Consider the following 22897-nt stretch of genomic DNA (forward strand, 5'->3'; position numbering starts at 1 on the left):
AACAGACTAAACCTGTTACAGCAGTAGAGGTGTAACAACCAAGCAATACAAACAACAGCATCAACAGACTAAACCTGTTACAGCAGTAGAGGTGTAACAGCCAAGCAATACAAACAACAGCATCAACAGACTAAACAGCAGTAGAGGTGCCGATTAAAGGTCCATAAAGCTGTGTTTTCAGAAGGCTTTGGAAGGAGAACACTGATTGTGCTTGTCTTAGATCCTCAGGGAGGATCTAGAATCAATTGTACAAAAGGTACAATCATATAATCATTGTACAATGGCACTAATTATTGGGGCTGTCAAAGTTAATAACACATTAACGCAACGTTATATTACCACTTTATCGCCATTAACATAGAATGGGCACAAACCAGGGGGGCAGTCAGCCAGATATTTCGTGAAGCCTCATTTGAAATCGGTAGTTCATATAATGGCCTGTTGTGGCGCTGGACCGGACCCAAAAAGCCCCATAGCTCCATAGAGGCCCATGTATTTTGGCCCAACTTCACCTAGACTGTATTACCTTAATAAACATGGTCATGAATACTTTCTTCTTCCAGTCACTAGTTTAAAGTCTCATTTCTAATGTCATAATATTCTTTTTGGAAAATTATGGTCCCATTAATTAAAAAAATGACCATAAAGAAAAAAAAACATCGCGTATGTTCTGAGGGGCGTGGCTACCATTACAGTCTATGATCAGGATTCCCCTCCCACTCGAGTCAAAATAAAAACCAACGGAGAAGAAGGGGGGGAAGTCCCGCCTCGTTGTCTGGGCAGCCAATGACCAGCTGGTATACAAAACGGAGCCAGCCAATGGCCAGCTGGTACCAAAGATGGCGACTTACATCAGGAATTAGCATATTATTACAGGCTTCATTTTACGTTCATGTTAGACCCGGGGAACGCTTTGTCCATATTTTTTACAGTCTATGGCACAAACACACACACACACACACACACACACACACACACACACACACACACACACACACACACACACACACACACACACACACACTTGTTCATTGGTGTGGACAATACAACTGTTCGAGACTGGAGAATAGAGCTGCACATCACATATGAATTGCTCTATGCTGTATAAAAAATCACACCTGTGTGAACCGAGTGGTGCAACTCCCCTCTCTCCCCCCCCTCCTCTCTCTCTGCTCGTCAGATTAGCTTTATTATGGATATCAATGAACCTAGACAGTCAGTAGTTGGATTTGCGTCCAGCAGGTGGCAGCCATGTCACATACTTCTCTCTTTCCAATTTAACGCATGCGCACACAACTCATGCTCATGACATGGATACCCATGGACATTCCTGATTGTAGGAGTGGTTGCACCACTCAGAAATAACTAAGAGGAATAAAATGCCTCCAATGGGGTGATCACACCAAGAGATGCCTCCAATGGGGGGATCACACCAAGAGCCATTGTTACAAGCACACTAGCACAGTATACCTTCCTTGTCAAAACAGCACATTGGTCAAAACAGCATGGTGCCCCTTTGGAGCGGGCCTATAGCTGCATGAGGAACTGGGTGATCAAATGATGAATCACACAGGGAAACATGGCTTCTGTTGACCTAACACGGCAGCCGTTGTCAGATAGGTGGGCCGCCAACAATTTTCACAAATCAAGTGGGCCCTGATCCAGAAACGTTTGGGAATCACCAACTTTCTTCAGTATTTTGTGTACATATAGTTTACATTTAAAAGGGACAAAAACATAAACAATAAGCCAAATAAGGGTACTCGCATACTTTATTCTTGTTGAGATTCTAGTCTAAAATGTGTTGTTTTATTCAATATTGATTGATTATTTGGAGGAATGATAAGTAAAACTTTCAATTGGTGTACCAAATAATTCACCCTGCTCACAAAAGGTGAAATTATCAATAAATCAACTAGTTGGGCATGATTTTATTAAAAATATTGTGCTGTGCAGAAAATAGCAAATTTACAAAGTCACAATGCAAACATAGAGAATGCATGACAGTGAGTTTATAGATCTGATTTGCTAATAGTTAGTTCACTAAGTATAGAGGGTATACGGTAAGTGGTTAATAAAACAGAATTAAAGGTATAGACAAGGGAAGACTCCTATAGGTGCAGCAAACATGCAGTCACACTGTGTTACTGCAGTTGTACAGTATTTACAGTCACGCTGTGTTACTGCAGTTGTACAGTATTTACAGTCACGCTGCGTTACTGCAGTTGTACAGTATTTACAGTCACGCTGTGTTACTGCAGTTGTACAGTATTTACAGTCACGCTGTGTTACTGCAGTTGTACAGTATTTACAGTCACGCTGTGTTACTGCAGTTGTACAGTATTTCCTAATTTATGCATCCGCGCAGTGGTGGAAAAAGTACTCAAAGCTTTTACTTAAGTAAAAGTATCAATACTGCAATATAAAACTACTGGAATTCAAAATGCACCCCCTTAAAAACGAGATGATTTATCTCAAGGGATTATTCCCAATAAAGAATTTCAAACTTGAGTAAAAGTACAAAAAGTATTGGCATCAAAATGTACTTAAAGTACTAAAAGTACTCATTATGCAGAATGTGTAATTTCAAGTTTTCAAATGTATTCTCAGTGCTTCAAAGTTTTCAAATGTATAAACACTTTTGAAAATAGGTGATCTACATTTACAGGCGACGCATTTAGGTCGAAATGTAAATAGGGCTGAAGTGGTTAATGTATGTTTTGTCATAATAATCAAAATCTACAAAGTAACTAAAGTTTTCAAATAAATGTAGTGGAGTAAAAGTACAATATTTGCCTCTGATATGTAGTGGAGCAGAAAGTAAAAGTACTGGAAATTGAGAATACTCAAGTAAAGTACAAATACCTCAAAATTGTACTTAAGTACAGTACTTGAGTAAATGTACTTAGTTACTTTACACCACTGAATCCGTGACACATCTGATATTTAACCAATTACTGGCTAGTATTTGAGACCTCTATAATGAGAGTTGATCATTGTTGTTAAACTTGAACATTCAGCTTTCTCACCCTTTTCTTCTGCTCTGTCTCCACCACTCCTTGACTGTCGCCAGGTTCGCTGTCCTTCCTCTATGTCCAGGCTGTGCACTCTGTCTGTACACATTGCCATGATCTTTCTCCGTTTATTATTCACCATTATATCTTCTGCCATGGACAGAGAGCATTCAAGTTTACTATGGGTTTTAAATGGGGATGTCCCGATCACGCTTTTTCGCTCCCGATCCGATTCCGATCATTTGATTTTGAGAAATACCGATCTTTCCAGATCCGATCTTCATATTTCTTACATAACACTTATGCCATATCACAATAGCAAATATCCTAATCTATGTCACTCTAGTGTAGTATGTTGTGTTGCCTTTCAATTATTGAAAGGCAAAATGTGACTATACTTTTATTAGAATGACTGTCATTGTGTTTTTCTTTTTCTTTCTATGAATATTATCATTTGTTTGGTATTGTTGTTAACCTTTTGTTTTTCTGTCTAAAGGTTTACAACCTACATGATTAATGAACCAACCAATCAACAAAACGGAGCCAACCGTTCAAAAGAAACAAAGTTGGGAAATAAAAAGTTGATTTGAGTTGTAAATCTTGAGTTGTCTCTACTAGTCCTTTGGAGTTGAACAGGACATGAACCTGACAGTTAGAGTGAATACAGTTCTACAGCTTATAGGACTGAAGTCAAGTTAAAACTCTCATCTCACTACAGACACCTATACCATCATGCATAGCGGGGGCTGCATTTCCTATGTTTTCATCATAGCTAGGTGTCTGTTTGATGATCTCTGACTGGGACCAGAAGGAAAACAACTAGCATAAACAGTTTTCTTCTTCTTTTTTTACGAAATCTCACTGCTTATAAATATTTCTTTGAGATTTACATTAGGCTAAAATAAATAATCAGATCTTTTCTCCCCGATTCCGATCTTTTGAAAATCATGTGATCAGAGCTCCAAAAAACGCTACCAGAGCATCAAATCTCGTACCACCCGTCTCAGTAACAGTTTTTACCCCCAGGCAGTCAGGCTGCTGAACAGCTGACCTTGAACTGTATTGCACTTCACTCCACTTGCACTTTTCTTTTCCTGTTTTTGTCTTTTCTTGCACTATAGATGTTTGTTTATGTCCTGTGTATGTAAGACTGAGAGTGCTCTGAGCAAATAAACCTGAACCTGAACCTGAACCTGAGCTAGATCAAATTATTTGTTTATCCCCCAAAAATTAGTTTGATGTCATGATTTGTCACGAATCAGAGTTGGCTTTGTTCGAGGCTTACAGGTCTTCAAATAAATAAGGGGGCGGGACTGCGACGCTCTATAAACAATAATAACAACTATCGTCCCATCCCTAATGGTTACATTTTCTGGTCTCAGGTCAGTGGGCGGGACCTGTCTCAGCTGAGCCAACAGGACGCCATGCGCATCCTGGCCGCCTACGAGCGTCCAGTCACCATGCAGATCAAGAGCCAGAAGGGGCGTGGCCTGCAGGACTGCAGTACCCAGACTGACAGGATGTGGGAGCCCCTCCCCCTCAGCCTGCACAACCTCAACCTGCCGCTCCGCACGCTGGGCGTGGGGCCCAGCACCGCCCGGCCCATACCCAGGATAAACCCCGCCTACCAGGACAGGTACACGCACGCAGACGCGCACATTTGAAATATGAATTTATGTCCATATAAATAGAAGTTCAATACCTTGTACAAAGGACATACTGTACACACTGCTAGTGCAGTCAGACAGTAAGAAAACAGCCAGTCAAGCACGTGCCCGGCCGCCCGCACACCCACACCCACACCCACACCCACACCCACACACGACATATTAATTTAATTCATATCCACATAAACAGAAGTACAAGAATGCTTTGTACAAAGGATATAGACAGTAGGAAAACACCCAGTTGCAAAGTCACTATAGAGGCTAGAGGAGATTCATCTGGCTACGTGAGGCTAGAGGAGATCATATAGTACATGCATACACCTTCCCTAATGATTATATAGGGGGTCGGAAGGGGGTGGGGCGGGAGTCCCGAGACATTGCCAAAGCATTTCCGGGGGTTCCCGGCCAAAAACGTTGAGAACCCCTGGAGTCGTCCTCGATTTCCTTCCAATGTTACATTGCGTTAGCCTGGCTCCAGCCCTGAATCGCTAGCCACGCCCATTAAGAAAATATGTTCTGGCGATTCAAACAAAATGAAAAATGAAAAGAGTGTCAGGCTTAACATTGCGTAGAAGCAGTGCTTGCTCAACATCCCTAGAGAAGCTCTGTAACAAATACTGCTAATGTCACATGAAAGCCATACACACAACCGAAAAACAATATGTAGGCACTTATGAATGATGCCTATTAGTAGGATTACAAAACAGTTTTCATCCATGCAGCAAACACAGTGAACAGACTGAACACATCGCTAATGTAACTTTTTAGCACTACAAACACAACGAAACAAAAAACTGTGTCTTCACAGCAGGAGTGAGAGAGTGATAATTCCAGGACCATGGAGAGTTCCTCAGCGCCTAACAAATTAGACTAATGCTTCCCACTTCCTTGGGGTGTTCATACATTTTTTCACGTATGTGAAAATTGCCCTCTCCATTTACCCACCTTAACTTTTAGGAGCAATGGGTGATATTCATACATTTATCCATCCTAAATATTAGGAGCAATGGGGGCTATTCATACATTTACCCTATTTCCTCTGTTTCTTAAATCCACTACTAGTTGTTTGCTTTCGCTTGATGTTCAGGGCACCACAGCATGAAATCCTTCTCTATGTTATGCTAAGAATATAATAATTGTATTATCAGTAAATGACAAACGTGTGTCAAATAACAGAAAAGCCAAAGCTTGTTTCCATTGTGGTCCGCTCAAAAACACCCAACCAAAGACAGAACCGCAGTGTAAACACAATAAAGAAATCAGACCCGTCTGAACTGAGTGGTGCTAGTGTACTGTACTGGGACTGTACTGCACCGCCCTCCTCCCTGGCCTCTGTGTGTGTGTGTGTGACGCTGCTCAACAGTGCCATCCAGCGGTATTGGCGTGGTACTTCCGATCTCATCCGTGCTCATACACACCTACACACACACACACACACACACACACACACACACAGGCATACACACATAGTCACGCATAGGAGTGGTGGCTAGCACCACTCAAAAACACAACTGGAAGAGGGGGGTTGCCCAGGGATAGAGACACGCGTTGCAGAGACTACCACCACTGAGAGGTCCAACAATAGCTCACCACCCTGGTGAGCTATTGATCCTATAGCCCACCACCATACTGTCATGAGCTAACTTAACCCAGTCGCTGTGTGTACGCACGTCTGAAATCCATGTAACTCGAGAACCGTTCGCCCCACCGACTTCAAATTTGACACATGCGTTCCTCACCTCCACAGGGAGTGCACCCCCACGGATCCATCAGATAGACGGCTCTGGACCTGATCTCCACATGGAGCTGTCCTGTTCTGACATCTGAATAGACTCCATATTTGGGCATGCCTCACAAATATATGGGCATAAAAGGGACACAGACATAACATGCATTTCCGAGACCAGATGTGTTCTTTTGTTATAGCCTCTCAAACACTGTTGCGGTAACATGTGATAAAAGTAAAAAATGTCAACCTTTTTCGTATGAAGATCCATTATCCGATATTTTGTTGTTGTTGCCTCGTTGGATAAGATTTTGTCCACAATTCCATCCTGTATTGATGTGATACCATTAGGAAAAATAACAGGCAAACAATGATAAAAAAAAAAAAAATCTACATTCTCTGATTGTGTAGACTTCTTGTAAGTTAAGTAATGCAGATGTTTAACACTAATTTAAAGATCCGATAAGGGTAATTTGGTTACCAACATTACATCATTTAGCTTGGGACCACCACCTAAGGACCACTGATGGTCCCCGTACCACTGAAAACCAATGCGATAAATCGGGGTCATTGTCTATGTTCCAGAAGCTTCTGCAGTCATCTCAATCTACCACAAGACCTTTTAGACAACGGCAGATACAACTACCTTCCCAACAGTCCACGGGACATGGACCTTATGGAGACTATGGGCTACAAGGTAAAGCATGCACACACGCATGCGCACGCGCGCACGCACACGCACACACACACACACACACACGAGTCCCTTCAGCCACCATCGTTTCTCTTACATGATGATAGCATGACGGATAATTGTGACTGTGATTAAGATAATCATCAGGCATGATGATTATGTTGACATGACATTTGCTATGGAGAGGATAAATTACCACAATAATTTAAAACCTAAGCATTCTGCAGAGACTCATACAATATATATTTCTTTAGAGCTCTAGTCGACCAAAAGCAAGGTAATAGTCAAATAGGCACCAAGCAGGTGTGTAGTGGCAGTGGGTGTTTAACGCAGGTGTTACTGCACTTTTTACCCCAATCTATTCTGTAAAATCAAATCATCAGTGTTCATTTAACTCTGAGATTATATACATAAAACCAATTGTAACCCAATTTTTCACCCGGTGCCATTTACCTAAGCTGTAAATGAAGAGTGAACACTGAGCAGGCCGCTTCTTATCACCTAACAGGGAGTTTCCTCTGTAAGACGTAGCGCAGGTTGATTGGTTGAATATTTTATTAGACAACACACAAATGCAAACAGCACGATGTACAGCCAAGCATCTTGTCCAAAAGGACCTCACCGAAGAAAGACCTTGCTGTCTTTTTTCTATTCGGGTCCCATACACTCCCACACAATCATGACATGAACAACAATCCAAGGTTAGGAACACGTTATTCCAACCAGTTCCTTTCCCCTCCATCCTGCGGGAATTGAACCCGGGACCTTCTATAGCTGTGAGGCAATATCACTACCAACTGATCAACCGTGCCCCTTATTTTTTAGAGAGAATTCTTTTCCCCACGATTTTGTAACAAATTTTTTACCCGTGTCAATTATCTAATGTGATCCTTGGATCTACACACCCTCCGCCTCATATAATTCTTATATATAATAATTCTTATACCGTAGTACTAAAGTTATTTGTCATGTTCTGTCCAACTCATAGTTAAAGATGTCAATGTGTCTATGTGTTTAAGTGTCCCTGAGCAAGGCACTTAACCCCCAACTACACCTCCCTGAGCGAGAGCTCATCATGACAGCTCATCGGCTGAAACAGAATTTCCCCCACGGGACTAATAAAGTAATCAAAAATCTAATCAGCGCACCATTCATGCCGTTGAAAGGTTCCATCACCAATGGTGCAGCTAACAGTGTTCACTTTGTCGACTAAATTATGGCGAAAAACGTGAGTTTGTAGATCGGCTATTTTCAGCATGCAACTGTGTGTAAAATCAGCCATTATGTCACCATCAAGGCACGCCAAAATATATTTTTGTCGACAAATTCAACTGTAGATTTAGTTGACTAAAATCTTATAATTAGTCAACTAAAACTAGAATAAAACTAAATCATTTCAGATGACTAAAATATGACTAAAACTAAATGAAATCAAAAGACCATGTCAAAAGCTAAATCAAAATTTGCTGTCAAAATTAACACTGGCTGGCTGCTAAGCACTAAAATAAATGTCCGCCATCCTAATGACAACGCCTATGATGCGTGTATACATATGCACATGCATCATGCATACATGAATGTGTGCTTCATTTAAGGGTCCCGGGTTGGAAAATATCGTCCGCCTATACTTTTAGACTATAGAGTCAACTGTGTTCTCAATTATGTTCATGTCATGGCCAAATTAATATGTAGTTGTGCCTATAACCCTTGTTTGACAATATATTGTGCCAAGGAGGCCCACATACAAACTGTTTCAAAAAACTTTTTTATTTCAAGATTATTTAGAAAATAGCCGATCTACAAGCCCACAACACACCACATCGCGACGTTGTGTGAGCTTGCATTGTTTGAAAATGTGGCCGAGTCACTCCAAATTCTTCACATTTCAACTTATCCATACATGAATGCCTTACTCCGTTATACTACAGCGTTTGTCACACAAAAATAGCAAAAATCTACGATCTACAAGCTCACAAAGCAACATGTTGAGCTGAAGAGCTGCTATTTTTTATTTAAGTGAAAGTGGTTAAGTGTGTCCATTGTATAAGCAATGACAAGTATAAATGCCAGCTTGTGACTAAATAACTACAGCAATGACAATGGCGAGTCAATCTTTTCTCTGTGGAATCATATGTAGCCTACTATATGCATTAGTTTAACACTTTACACAGCAATTTTAGTTTCTGACTTTTAGGTAAATGATGAGTAAGCACTAGCTTGTAATGAGGTTCATTTTTGACCAAAATCATGATAAGACAGTTTGTGAGCTCTCCCTGCTGCTCTTCCTGCGCTCGATCATACATAAAAAATATATACGGTGCAGCATATGAACCGCAGCCAAAGGTAAAGAGACGTGTGCACACTTTAGCACTCTCAGCTCAGCAGAGCTCAGCGCACGTGTTCCTTCCGTGGGAGGAGGCATCAAACATTCTCCGATCCCTTAGGAACTGGCGGTAGAACAGACAGAAGGACGGAATGAACTGCGTTATAACCATGGCTCTGTGTGTGTGTGTGTGTGTAGTCTGTGTACGTACGTGCACATTCTAAAACTCTTTTCTTTGTCCTTTGGCAGGCAATCTCCCATTACAGATTTAAATTATTCTTTAGTTAAATGAACTAATTAGCATTAATACTCGCTATAAGATGAATTTGTGTCTCTACTGTGCCTCAGCTGTAAGGACATCAACAGAAATGTAGTTAAGTGTCCAGCCGCCCCTTGACTACAATGACTAGTTAATAAATCATGTTTTATCATATCATAAAAATGCAATTTGGGGACATTTTGATTGATAACAGGTCTCCAAGGTGATTTTGCGGTATTGTGGTACAGTTGAGGCATATCCTGCAAAGCAGTGTTTCACAAACCTTTTCTCGCCAAGGACCCCATAATTGATATTATGTATTTGGCCACGGTCCGGACCACCATTTGAAAACATTCTTTGTCAGGGACCCCCATAACAGAAGATGAACTCTCACCTTTTTACTGGCACACACACCAACACAAAAGCCGAAAGTGTTCGTTTTTGTTTGCCAATAAAAATATGAGTACTTCACTGAAAACCATTGCTGATGCGCAACCTCTTTTTGTCATTTAGAAGATGAACTCAATGATTTATTTTACTTCATTGGAACTAGCCGAAACCTGTATATGGCCTTTAAACTGTTCCTTATTTAGCTGGGCCCTGTGGAACATTCTCAACTAGCACGAAACCAAACACTTTCATGAGGAGAAGCTGGTCTGTTGAATCCACCTTTTCTATTCAGACTTTGAGAACCAGACTGGTGTAAAACACTGGACTCACCTGTGTTTCTGTCTGTGGTCCCACAGGACCCAGAACTGGACAACCGTGGACCCAACGGACACAACTGCCTGATGGGCTGCTGCAACGCCAACCTGGAAGAGAATAGCTTCCACAGCCAGGTAAGTGTGTGTGTGGACTTGCTTTTTGGGTTTCTCCCCACAGAGAAGATACTGTAGTACTCGGCGCCTTTAAGAGCTCATCAGTGTGTTGCCTGTAAATATCCCATTAGTTTTCTCCATAGAGAATTGTATTATCAGCTATAATGTCGTAACAATCCAATAATAGACCTCTGTTCATTGTGGTCTGTTTGGTGTTCTCTGGAGCCATCTGCTGGTAAAACAAGAAATTTTCCCCATTGGTTTTGTTGGTGCAAAGTCTACTACAGCATAATGGGAGGCCCTGGGTCGTCATGAATCCCCAAATGCTAAAGCTAGGGGGGCAATGCCCATGCAATTTGTGATGTGATGATGCAACCAAAATGTAAAAAGCCATGTTAGGATGAGATTAGTTTCTTTAACGACTTGCTTCTTCTAGCAAGACTAACGCAGTAACCCCTAACTGCTCAAATGACAGACATCCTAATTATATTATAATGTGCGTGTCTTGCTCTGGCCCAGAGACTGGGTGAGCCAAGGGTCATGACCAACCACTGGCCTATCCCCAGACATCCTCTCTACCTACTCAGCTCTGTCCACGTTAGATACGCTAGTTGAGTTAGTCGATTTCCAGTTTGCTGTGTCACAAATTCTTTGGCCATTTTAAAGGTCACATAGGTTTCTTATAATTGTTATAATGTTGGTTTTTATGAATGATATTATATTTCACATGTATTCCTGCCATTTCTTCCAGGTGGAGGATGACGATTTGATGCTGGAGAAGCCAGTGGGCTACTTGCCGCTGCACCACGAGCTGGACAGCGGGCTGGGCTGGACGGACGGCTCCCTCCACCAGGGGGACCTCTCTGGCCTGGAGACCGAGGAGGGCGGCGTGGAGGACTGCCCCGCCCATGGCGGCCTGGCCGCCCCGGGGGTCCCGGGCAGGCAGGGCGGGGGATCTCCCTCGTCCGAGTCCTTCATGTCATCGGAGCTCAGCGACTCGGGCTTCTACAGCGTGAGCACCGGAGAGTTCCGCCGCTTCCAGAGGCTGCTGGAGAAGCGCATGCGCGTCTACAACGCGCGGCTGCACCACCAGGGCGAGGCGTGCGACAGGTGGGAACAGCGGCGTGACAGCTGTCCCAAGAGCCACCGGGAGCTGCTGGAGGCCATTCCTGAGGCGCTGACCATGCAGCCCCAGCACCGGTGCCCTCCACCCAACAACGGCTTGTTCAGGTACAAGATCCCAAACTGCAAACAGATTACCATACACAAAATAGACTATATACATAGTGAAGTCCCGGCAATGACAAACAATAGACGGGTGAGGCAACCACGGCCACTTAGGAGTTAGGAGACCATTTGTGTTCTATTTCGTACCTAGTTGGGAAGTCTGGCATGGTGTATCTTCCTAAATTAAGGATATATTTGGTTCCAAGTTACCAGAAGGTGGCATGGCTTTTTCCTGTTCCGGTTCATTTCTCCATAGCCTCGTTTGATTGGCTCGGGAGCAGATTCGAACCAGAAACACATGTGAAGGAGTCATATTTTATTTCCAGTTGTAATCTGCTGCATGGTTTGACTAAGAAAACTGTAATACAAGTGTCGGGTATGTGTATTTACATGCACTGACTATACATGCTTTGTTGAAGTCCTTCTCCGTTTCTTCCCAGGGTGTCGTCGGTCCAGTTCCGTAAAGCTGACCGGCCATGTTTGAACCGCCACAGCTCGAGCAGCGGAGCCCTCTTCAACCCCTCACACACGCATTCTCCCATGGTAGCGCCTGTTCATTCCGCCTGCAGTACCCCGTCTGGCCACCGCAGGCCTCTGGCACTCCTCCAACAACAGCAGCAGCAGCAGGGCTCCAGCTCAGTAGGGATGCTGAGTAGAAGCCGGACCCTGCATCATCGCGCTCCACTTCAGGAGTACCGCCGCCGGGCCAGTCATCCCGCCTCACCCTCGTACTGTGCAGCAACCATGCACCACTGTGGGGATGTGCTGCCACCTAGGGGCCTGGAGCTGGGCTTGCAGGAGGAAAGCCATCAAGAGCCAAGCTTGGTCCTCTCACACCCAGGCAGCCTGTCTCTGTCACCCCAGCAACATTCCACCATTGTGGGGCAGCACTGGGACTCTGTGCCTCTTCCCCATGGGCCCTGCTGTGACAACAACGGCCAGCTGGCATACTACGATGAGCTGCAATCGCAAGAGAGGAGTTTGCGGGAAATCGAGCGGGAACAAGCACAACGAGAACGAGAGCTGGAGAGAGAGCAACAGATCCAAGAAGAGAGGGCAATGGAACGGGAGAGACAGAGAGAGCAGAGAGATCATCAGTGTTTCCACCGACCAGACCAACCTCCTCCTCCGCAGCAGGGGGACATCCACGAGACGTGGCCCAAGCCGGCTAGCCGCCAGTCTCAGGGCAACGGCGGAGGTCTCTACAGCACCCTGGAAGCCCACTCGGGGGGCACTGGAGCTGCATCCATGCCTGGGCAGGCCGCTAAGAGAGGACATCAAAACCTTAACGCGAGCCTGACGGCCGCCTCCAACCCACAGGACATCCCCGGTCCCATCAGCACCAACCCGAGCGCAGCGCGGCTCTCCAGGAGCCAGCTGCTGAGGGACCGCGCGTCGCGACTGGCAGACGAACGCAGCGGCATGAGCACCGATGAGGAGACCAACACCGACGTGCTGAGAGGGCGCTACTGGAGTCGCACGGAGAGGCGGGAACACCTCCTGCTGGCCCGCGAACAGAGGCAGCAGCAACAGGCCACCAGGAGCGGCGGCATGAGGGATGGCGGAGGGGTCGGCGGAGGGGTCGGCGGCAAGGGCCCTGCGTCCGGAGGGGGCACGACCACCCCTGCAGGAGAAGGAGAGGCGCTGGAGAGCAGGGGAGGAGGCGGCCATTTGGCAGACGGAAGGTGCAACACTGTCTTGGAACTGAGTCACAGGAAGCTGAGTCGTCTGCAGAGCAGGAAGTTCCTGGACGACTGGACAACGGTGGAGGAGCTGCTGAGTCATGGTACCAGACTGGACAGCGGGGACGACATGAGCTGCCCCAGCTCCTTACTCACTGTCACCACAGTCTAACTGCTTGTGTGTGTGCGTGCGTAAATGAGTGGGTTTATGGCAGAGGTTACTGTGTGGGTGCAGTTTATCGTTCTAATCGAACATGGCACCAAGAGACTTCCTGGATTAGGACACCTTCAAGCAGAGAGGGAGGAAGTCGATAATTAACTACAATAGCCCTGGCGTATCTACTTTGGGGCGAATTGTCAATGTGGCATCGTGCCGCGTTGCTAAGATCAGCATTTTTTGCAAGCATCTATCTATGGCTTACGCAGCTCAATCGTCCGTCTGTTAGGTTGGAAAGTTAACAACACTAGTCTTGTTGGTGTTGCCTACACCCAGACACTTGGGGTGAAACATTCAATGTGTGCATGTGTGAGTGAGTGATTGAGAGTGTCACAGCTCACCTCCCTGTACCGTACAACATCAGCTCAGTTCATAGTGTTGTATGGGTCATCATCACCAGAGCTTCATCTAGCTCAAGGCCCTCCTTGTACACCCAGTGGTGGACAAAGTACTACATTTTTGTACTTTTGTAGACTACTTTGTACTTTTTTCTGCAATGCAGAAACACTCAAGTAAAAGTCTGGTCATCAAAAAATGTACAAAAGTAATGGCAACTAAATATACTTACCAAAAGTAGTCGTCATGCAGAATGGACATTCTGAATGTCCTGTTTCACAAGGTACCATTATGCATACAATTTATTACAATCTTTTGAGAATAGCGGATCTAAAAGCTCCCAACACATTGACGCCTTGTGAGCATATAGTATAAAGGATAGAGACTGAACCGGCGTGATAGCCCCCCCCCCTCCCGCTCCCCCCGCTATTCATGTCAGTGGAAGTTTCTCAGTGGCGTTTTGAAGCACCCGGAAGAACTGTCTACTTCAGCATTTGACCACCACATTTTGGTGGTCAAATTTTGGAAGTGCAGAGCGCTCAATGCCCAGCTGCACGGGGTTTCCCTGTCATGAATCCACGGGTCCGCCTGCAGTCCCTCCTCTTATCACTAGGGCCGAGTGCCTCAACGTTGGAGAGCCTCACTGGGGCCTTGGTTGCGAGCTTAGCCAAAGTTTAAATAGGGCTGAAGTGGTTAATGTAGGCTATGCTTTATAACAATGAAATTCCACAATGTAACAAGTAACTTAAGTTATCAAATAATTGTAGCGGATTAAAAAACATTTGCCTCTGAGATGTAGTGGAGTAGAAGTAAAAGTATTGAAAATCGAAAATACTCGACTACTAAACTAATTCAAAATTGTACTGAAGTACAGTTCTTGAGTACCGTAAATGTACTTAGTTACTTTCCACCACTGCTCGAAACAATGGTGGCTGTTCTTTGGGGTGGTTGAAGTGGTGCCGTACAAAGAACCGCCTCAGGCACTAAAGCATAGTTTAGGTACCTCTAATGTTTCTATATAGTACCATCCAGGGCTGGGCAATTAACCCAAAATATATCTAAACCGATATGTAGAACCAATCAATCATTTTTTTGATTAAAAATGTTAAATTCCATAAACTAATGTAATGTAAAATAATAATGTAAAAATATATATTTTTTAAAATAATTCAATCCATTAGTCCATAGTTTAAAGATGGAGTGCCGTGATTATTTTCCACCCTAAAACCTGATCATCAGGTATTATTATTATTATTATATAAGGAGGAAGATTCTTTTTTTTTAAGTGTACAGTATTTGTTAAAATTACATTTTATGTAGACATGCCCACCAGACATGCCCACCAGCATGTAGACATGCCCCCATTAAGTATGCCTGGTTTGCCTGGTGGGTGAGTTTTTCATTGGCACATTTGACTGTCAAGGTTTCAGCCTCAAGGAAGAAACCATAAAAGAGAAGACATCATTGCACATGAAAGCCACACCAAGGGGTCTAATGAAGTACTGTCACCTCATAAACACATGAAAAAAATACAAAAATCACAGCACTTCATCGTTAACCATATAACCAATACGTGTTGTACAATGGTGGCATACAATATAGGGAAAATAGCAGATCTACAACCTCACAATGCGCCGACTCGTGACGTGACACATTGTATTCATTCACTAATCCTAATCGAGGCAAAGGTTTGCAATAATCCTAAAATTGATTTGAAGTCATATCGCCCAGCCCTAGTACCATCTGACTTAAAAGCAGAGGGATGATTACAAAGCCAAAGAACCACTTTCAGCACTATTTAGCACCATTTTTCCTTTAGTGTGAAAGGTCCAATCATTGATCATGTGGGTGATTTGTGTATGTTTGCATCATGCTGGGTACTACGTACATTTTGATTCACGCCACATTTGATACTTGGCACATCAAATCTTTGATGACAACAATCAATCAATCAATGAATAAAAAACAAACAAGTTGTTTGTAGAGTTGAGACTGAATGCCTCAAACAGAAGCAATACCTCACTGTGTCTGTGTGTGCACAGTACCTGGTCGTGTACTATACTAGCTGTCCCACCAGTGCCACAGAATGGCTGCACGTGTAGCACCATGTACAATGGACACACTGTTTTGATACAAACTGTTTACACTCTTAAATGTCACTTTGTGGGCTTTTCTACACCTAAAAAGAAGCGTGAATCGAAGGGATACGTTGCTGATCTTGAATCCAAATCCATCACGTTGTTCTGATGTGAGTAGATACGCGAGTAGATGTGCGCACAATGAGGCAAAACGATACATTTGACATCATCTGCCTTTTTGCATTTGGCTGAGAAATACACAGAAGATACATAAACTATATTGCAGCTCACATCAGAACAACGTTTCCCTTTAAAGAAAATGCTATTTGGTTCCCTTACTTGCTCAACACAAGTCCTGTCCTCTTGTCATATCTCTGGCATGTTTACAGTCACATAAATGTCAATCCAAAGGCCTGGTAACAGGCCACAGAGGTTGTAAACATATGGTTCCATCCAAATTAATAAAATAATTCTTCTTCTTCTAAACCCCCCTCCCCAAAAAACCCAGCCTATTTCATCACATTAAAGAAGACACATGTGGTGACATCTAAATTCAATGAAGGGGCTACTACATACATTAATAACAGCGTCGTAGAACCAATGCGAAGACTTATGGCGGTCCTTCATATTGGGACGCCAATGTGATTGGTTTCAAAAGCACTGGTGGTAGTTTTGTCAGACGTTCTAAGCCCTATATTGTATTTAGATGTCCACTCGTTGTCTGGCTGGCTACGCAAGACTACAAGACAGGTTCAGTTGACAGCAGTTGTTCACATTCATGGCTAAATGACAGTTGGATGCTTGTGAGAATTCCAGAATAGTGACAACTGACAACCTCAACATTAGATGAGTAACATGGCAGGTGATGCAAGTAGGCTATCACAGTAAAATGCTTAGTTTTAATTTAATCAACAAGAGTGGACAAAATCACTGCGATTTTTGGCAGTGATCTGAATTGCCCTTGATGGTCCATTTCTGGGTTAAACACTTACCATTTTACATTCTTTCATTTATACTATGATCTGTCACCATTACATTTAAATTAGGATACGTGCACTGTAGATATTCACAGTCACACCAGAGATGACGGCAAACGTTTTGCTCACATTTACAGCGTTTTAAAAGGGACTGGAGCCAGTTGAATAACTGTAGATACAATGGTGTCTTTTGATGTTTTGTTTATGAAACTATCTAGGAATTTTATGGAAATTAAGTCCATTTATTGTACTTGTGTTGGACATATTTGAATATTTTTCTCGTGACAGTTACATAAAAGTACAGTATATAAATAAGCAAACCATTTGTTTCCATGATTTGTAAAAAAGCGGGAGAGAGGGGAGGGGAGCATATTTGATTTTATCTATTGTTTTGAAAGGAGATCTTTTTATGTTCGGTATTACTGATTTCTACTGGTATTATGTCTCTTTTTTTGCAATTCAAAATATTTGAGTGAACCTCACAACGGTCTGGGAAACAGGGACTCTCCGAGAGGCATGTTTCATTAAAGCTGCAATCCGTTACCTATTTCAATGAATAAAATGTTATTTTACCCAATGTGTGGCAATTAATACAATATAACCAGTGGTGGAAAAAGTACTCACATGTTTTACTTAACTTGACTTGAGTAAAAGAACAAAAGTATTAGCATCAAAATGTACTTTAAAGTACCAAAAGTAAAAGTATTCATTATGCAGAATGTCTCATTTTCAAATGTATAAAAATCTTTTGAAAATAGCAGATCGGCTATTTTCAAATGGCCGAAATATATATAGGGCTGAAGTGGTTAGTGTGTTTTGTAATAATAATCAACATCTACAAAGTAATCAGTAACTAAATTTTACAAATAATTGCAGTGCAGTAAAAGTACAATATTTTCCTCTGAGATGTAGTGGAGTAGAAGTAAAAGTACTGAAAATCGGAAATACTCCAGTAAAGTAGAAGTACCTCAAAGTTGTACTTAAGTAAATGTACGACCAGTGTTGCCAGATTCTGCAAGAGGTCTACAAAAACAAGGCCAAAAGAAGCATGAGTGGCCCAGGCCGTAGCGTAACGGTCTGGGCACCGGACTGGTGATCCAGTCGCGGTGTGCCGCGGGTTCGACTCCCGGACCCGACACGGCCTTTACCGCATGTCATCCCCCCATCTCTCTCCCGTTTCCTGTCAGCCTACTTTCTATCCCTTAAAAAATCAATAAAGGCGTAAGCCGCAAAAAAATATCTTAAAAAAAAAGAAGCATGAGCGCGGAGCCGCGGACATAAAGAAATAACTGATCTACAAGCTCACATCGTCACAATGTCACATCGCGACGCGTTGTGTGCTTGTAGATCGTGTATTCTTTTTTAAATTAACGACACAGATCTTGTATGGCTGTCAATGGCACAACATATTTTCAGATAGGGGTCTACATACAAATACATATTAATTTGGGGGTCCTTAGACATGAAAATGTTTGAGAACAACTGGTTCAAACATCAGGAAGGAAGCCCAAATAAGCAACTACACTTTAGAAACAACCCCCCCATACCAAATATTGTAAATAACCGCAAGCCACAATTGCCAATATTTACAAGGGACTTGCCGAAAGTCGCTTATAATGAGCAGACCTGGCAACACTGGTTAGGACATACCAGGCTATATCTTGCTAGCCTGGTTAATAAACCAGACCGAATCAGCCGTTGGCAAAAAAAATTGCCTACCGGCGGATTTCGGTCTGGAGAGGCTCAATTTTACGCCCATTTCCTACACACGAGAATGTGTGCGCCCAATAGGGACACGGTATACAATATGGGCGGGCTTTGGTACAGTGACGTTCAATGCTTGAGACCTTTGACTGACAGTAGCTCTGACCAATTGCGTCAAAGAGAAAATGTTTCCCTGGAAATGAAATCCAAGCTGAGCCTCCCCAGACTAATATTCCGCGGATCCGTGCGATATTAGTCTGGTTTATTAACCAGGCTAATATCTTGCACCCCCCCTTAACCCTTATCCCTAAACCTATTTGCCATGTTTTACTATTTAAAAAAACCTTTTAAAATAATTAAAATAGCCGATCTACAAGCTCACAACGTCTCGATGTAGATCGGCTATAGTGAATACTATTTGAAAAGGTTTTTCTAAATAGAAAAAAATGGCAAATAAGTTTAGGGATAAGGGTGGCACAAGATGGAGCCCACCATCTCTAATGCTACAGGCCTACTGATTGCAGCTTTGACCAGACAGTGTGCATGAGCCCCGATTTCTGACAGCTTTTTGGCCCCACATCAAAGCACATGTGTAAACATACAAAGACCTTATTGTACAGCACAAAGAACATCATGAGTTATAGTTAATATGAAATTACAATTATTGTTTAGCTGACTTTGCTCTAATGTGCATACAGTTTCACGCCGAGATGGGATTCCACTAACCTTATGGTGTGCATGTGTGTGTTTGTGTGTGTATGGGGGGGGGGGGGGGGGGGAGCGAGAGAAGGCAAATTTATACTTACATACTGACATTGCAAAAATAGCAAAAACATTGCTGATCTACAAACTGAAAACGTGTTGCGTTGCGACGTGTTGTGAGCTTGTACATTGATAGTGGATCTACAAGCTCTCAAAAGGTAGATGTATTATTTTCAATATTTGTTTAGGGGCAAAAAGAGAAAATGTTTGAAAATGTTCGCCTATAATGACATTCCCAAAATAGGGATGCCACGTTGAACGTGGTAAATACATTGGTTGCATAAAATAATAGGCTAATCTAAACATGTGTCACATGTAGACGGACAGGCATCGATTGTGATTAAATCAGATTAATCTGCTTAACAATTCAGAGTTGGGGACAGTTGGTCAGGTATAAATGGTATTTTTTTTAAGTGTGTCCTTTCTTCCTCTGGAGTACAGAGCCACACCAGGCTGGCTGAGAGTCAAGCATTCTAAATAATGGATGGATTTATTCTGTCCTCTGATGAAGAGAGCTGAAAATAGACCTCCTTTCTTTTGCCCGGGCCTGCGATGTGAAAACATACACCGAAAAGTCCAGTGTTAATGTAACTCTGAGGGTGACCAAATGGACCAAAAGAATTTGGGTTACAATATTGTTCACTCAGTTACATTTGTATGGTCTTAGATTTGTACAATTTCATTTAAGTTACGTTTGTACAATTAACACTAAGGACTTTACTGTGTGCTTGCTCATGGCAGAGAGTCTACGTGTCGCATAAGCCCCTGTCTACACTGTAAAAAACAAAATGTATTCATTTAACTCAAGAATGTATTACATTCAGAGTTAAATTGACAGTCGGGGGTTGAGCAGTGAACCTTCTTCATCTGGTCACAATCTACACTTTTACACAAGTGTTTTTTGCTTGTTTTTTGAAAGATGATGTACATGTGGTTGTAATAAAGAGATTCTAATTAGCTTCTCCGATCGCATGTGGTACCTTCCTTAATGGCTTCACCGTCACATTGTCAGCATTTGGGAGGAGCGTGCCTTTTACTAATGTTTAATGCATGTGCCACAGGAAATAAATGATTTAAACATGCAGCCACCAATTCCCGCATTCAAGAATCCTCTTCAGGAATGTGACGTAGGCCAGGTTTAAATGGGCGCAGTGACAATTTTAGACACAGGAAGTGTTCTGTCTCTCCGTAGCATGCAGTGAAAAATGATGTTACCCGAGTCGAGTGAATGCTGCTTGTACAATCTGACCGGCTTGCTAGTCACAGAAAACATTGTTCACATGGCGTGTTTTACTCCGCACGACTCTGATGTCCTTTTTGTCCTGTAAACATTTAGTGTCCCTATTCTGGGGCGAACATGAAAATAGCTAATGATCTACAAGCTCACAAAGTGCTGAGGGTAGGAGTGTGCCAAGTATAGAGAACTGGGGGACTAAAACAGGACAGTTAATTTTGGTGCCTTTCCATCCGTAGCCTACAGTAACACATGCATGCCATGCAGCAACATAAAATCTCATGAATGGAAATATGACATAATTTAGGTATTATGAATCTAAACCCAAATGTTTCTATTCTACATACAGCCTAACAGTTCAAGAAATCACAGATTGAGGCTTTAACCTTTGATTTTATGAAATTTCATAAGTGAGGAAATCTCAGCAGGATGAAGAGCTGAGTGAGGAGGCTGTCAAGGTGTTCCACGCCCTGACTCCTTCATGTCCTTCATGCAGGCCACGGTCCTCATATTTATGGAAGATGTACTCTATCGCTAGTTTGGCCACTTCAATAACGCGTTAATATTAAAAAAATAACTAATTAAATAGCCGATCTACAAGCTCACAACAAGTAGCAGCACAGCGTGTTGTGAGGTTTTTGTGCGCGACATGCTTTCCCTTTCAAAGACATACTGGCTTCTATGGAATCTAAATGACCTAAATCAGTCGTGGTGACTGAGAGATTGACAGTACTGTATGTCCATCATGTGTTTTGGTGTGACAGGTAGGGCTTTAAGCAACTAGTCGACTATTCAATTTACTAGTCGACTCGTAAATTCACTACTAGTTGACCTTGTTGGTACTAGTTGACTTGATTTTTCCCCCCGTTTTTGTAGGCCTCAAGATCAGCTAGATTATAGTTAAGAATCACCAATGTACACAGTTTTTAAATGTACAAACATTATTTTATTATTATTTTACATAATAGGTAGTTAACCCATTCTGACCGGGCACCGATTTTGGTGTCGGCATCATGTTATGCTTTAGCTATTGAAAAATAGCATATCTACAAGCTCATATCGTGCCACTGAGTGGCGCGATACGAGCTTGTAGGTCTGCTATTTTTGGAAAAATCGAAGAACGACTGACATTTTTAGAATCTGATCTCAGGTCAGAATGGGTTCATCAGACCAGTGTGTGTCCGGCGGAAACCTCGTATGAATCTGATCTCAGGTCAGAATGGGTTAAACAACTAGGCGACTAGTAAACTAGGCAACTGGAGCTTGCCTGTTGCAAGCTCCACAAAGAAAGGGCCCTCTGCCAGGGTTCAAACGCTGTGAGGCTACAGTGCCAACCACTACACCAACGGGCCGCTCTACAAACATATCACTACTGCAGTTGAGAAAATAACAATAGAATATCTCATATCTCCTAACTTTATTAACCTTTTTTATTATGCCAAGATTTAAAATCCGGGGCCAGGCTGACATAAGGTTTGGTCTCTCCACAGCAGGGAGAGAGGTAATGTTACCTGTGATGAACTTCTATGAGACAAGTAGTCCACCAGACTGTAGGCTCACGTTGACTGACATTACATCTAAACCTCAGAACCACCAGTCACTTATTGTTAACTTAGGGCCTCAAAAGATAAAAACACTAAACCACCCATCCAGCAATTAAATAATCTGGTTTGGTTATTGCATATTAGTAAAAAGACATGTTCTCTGATCCTCAGCCTAGTTAATAACATCTACTAAAATAGAATTAGTGATATCTACGTTGTTTTAGCCTGGCCAGGCCAGCCTCATAGCGGGGATTCACTGAAGATTCCATATGAGTCTGGGGTCAGGCCCATAGGCAGCATGAAAAGTGGGCCTTAGTAGTTGCCTTGACAGAGAGACCCATCTAGCCAATCAGCTTAACAAAAAGCTTATGTCAGTCACCACGCTCCTCATACATGAAAGATACCACGCTAAAAACAACAAGGTCTGTTTAAGGGGCGATTCACACTATGGTCCCGGACACGCACTCGGGACCACTTGGCAGATGTTGTGGTAGTGTGAATGATGCGTACCGTTCCCGGGAGCGGATCGCCCCAACTGTCCCCGGGACCGCATGGGAGGCGGGTCTCTGGACCGTTGAAGTGTATTCAGATACGGATCGTTCCAATGTGAATGCATGCGTACCCACAGAAGGAAG

Source organism: Protomyctophum parallelum (assembly GCF_964188405.1).
Source record: "Protomyctophum parallelum genome assembly, chromosome: 8".
Lineage (NCBI taxonomy): Eukaryota > Metazoa > Chordata > Actinopteri > Myctophiformes > Myctophidae > Protomyctophum > Protomyctophum parallelum.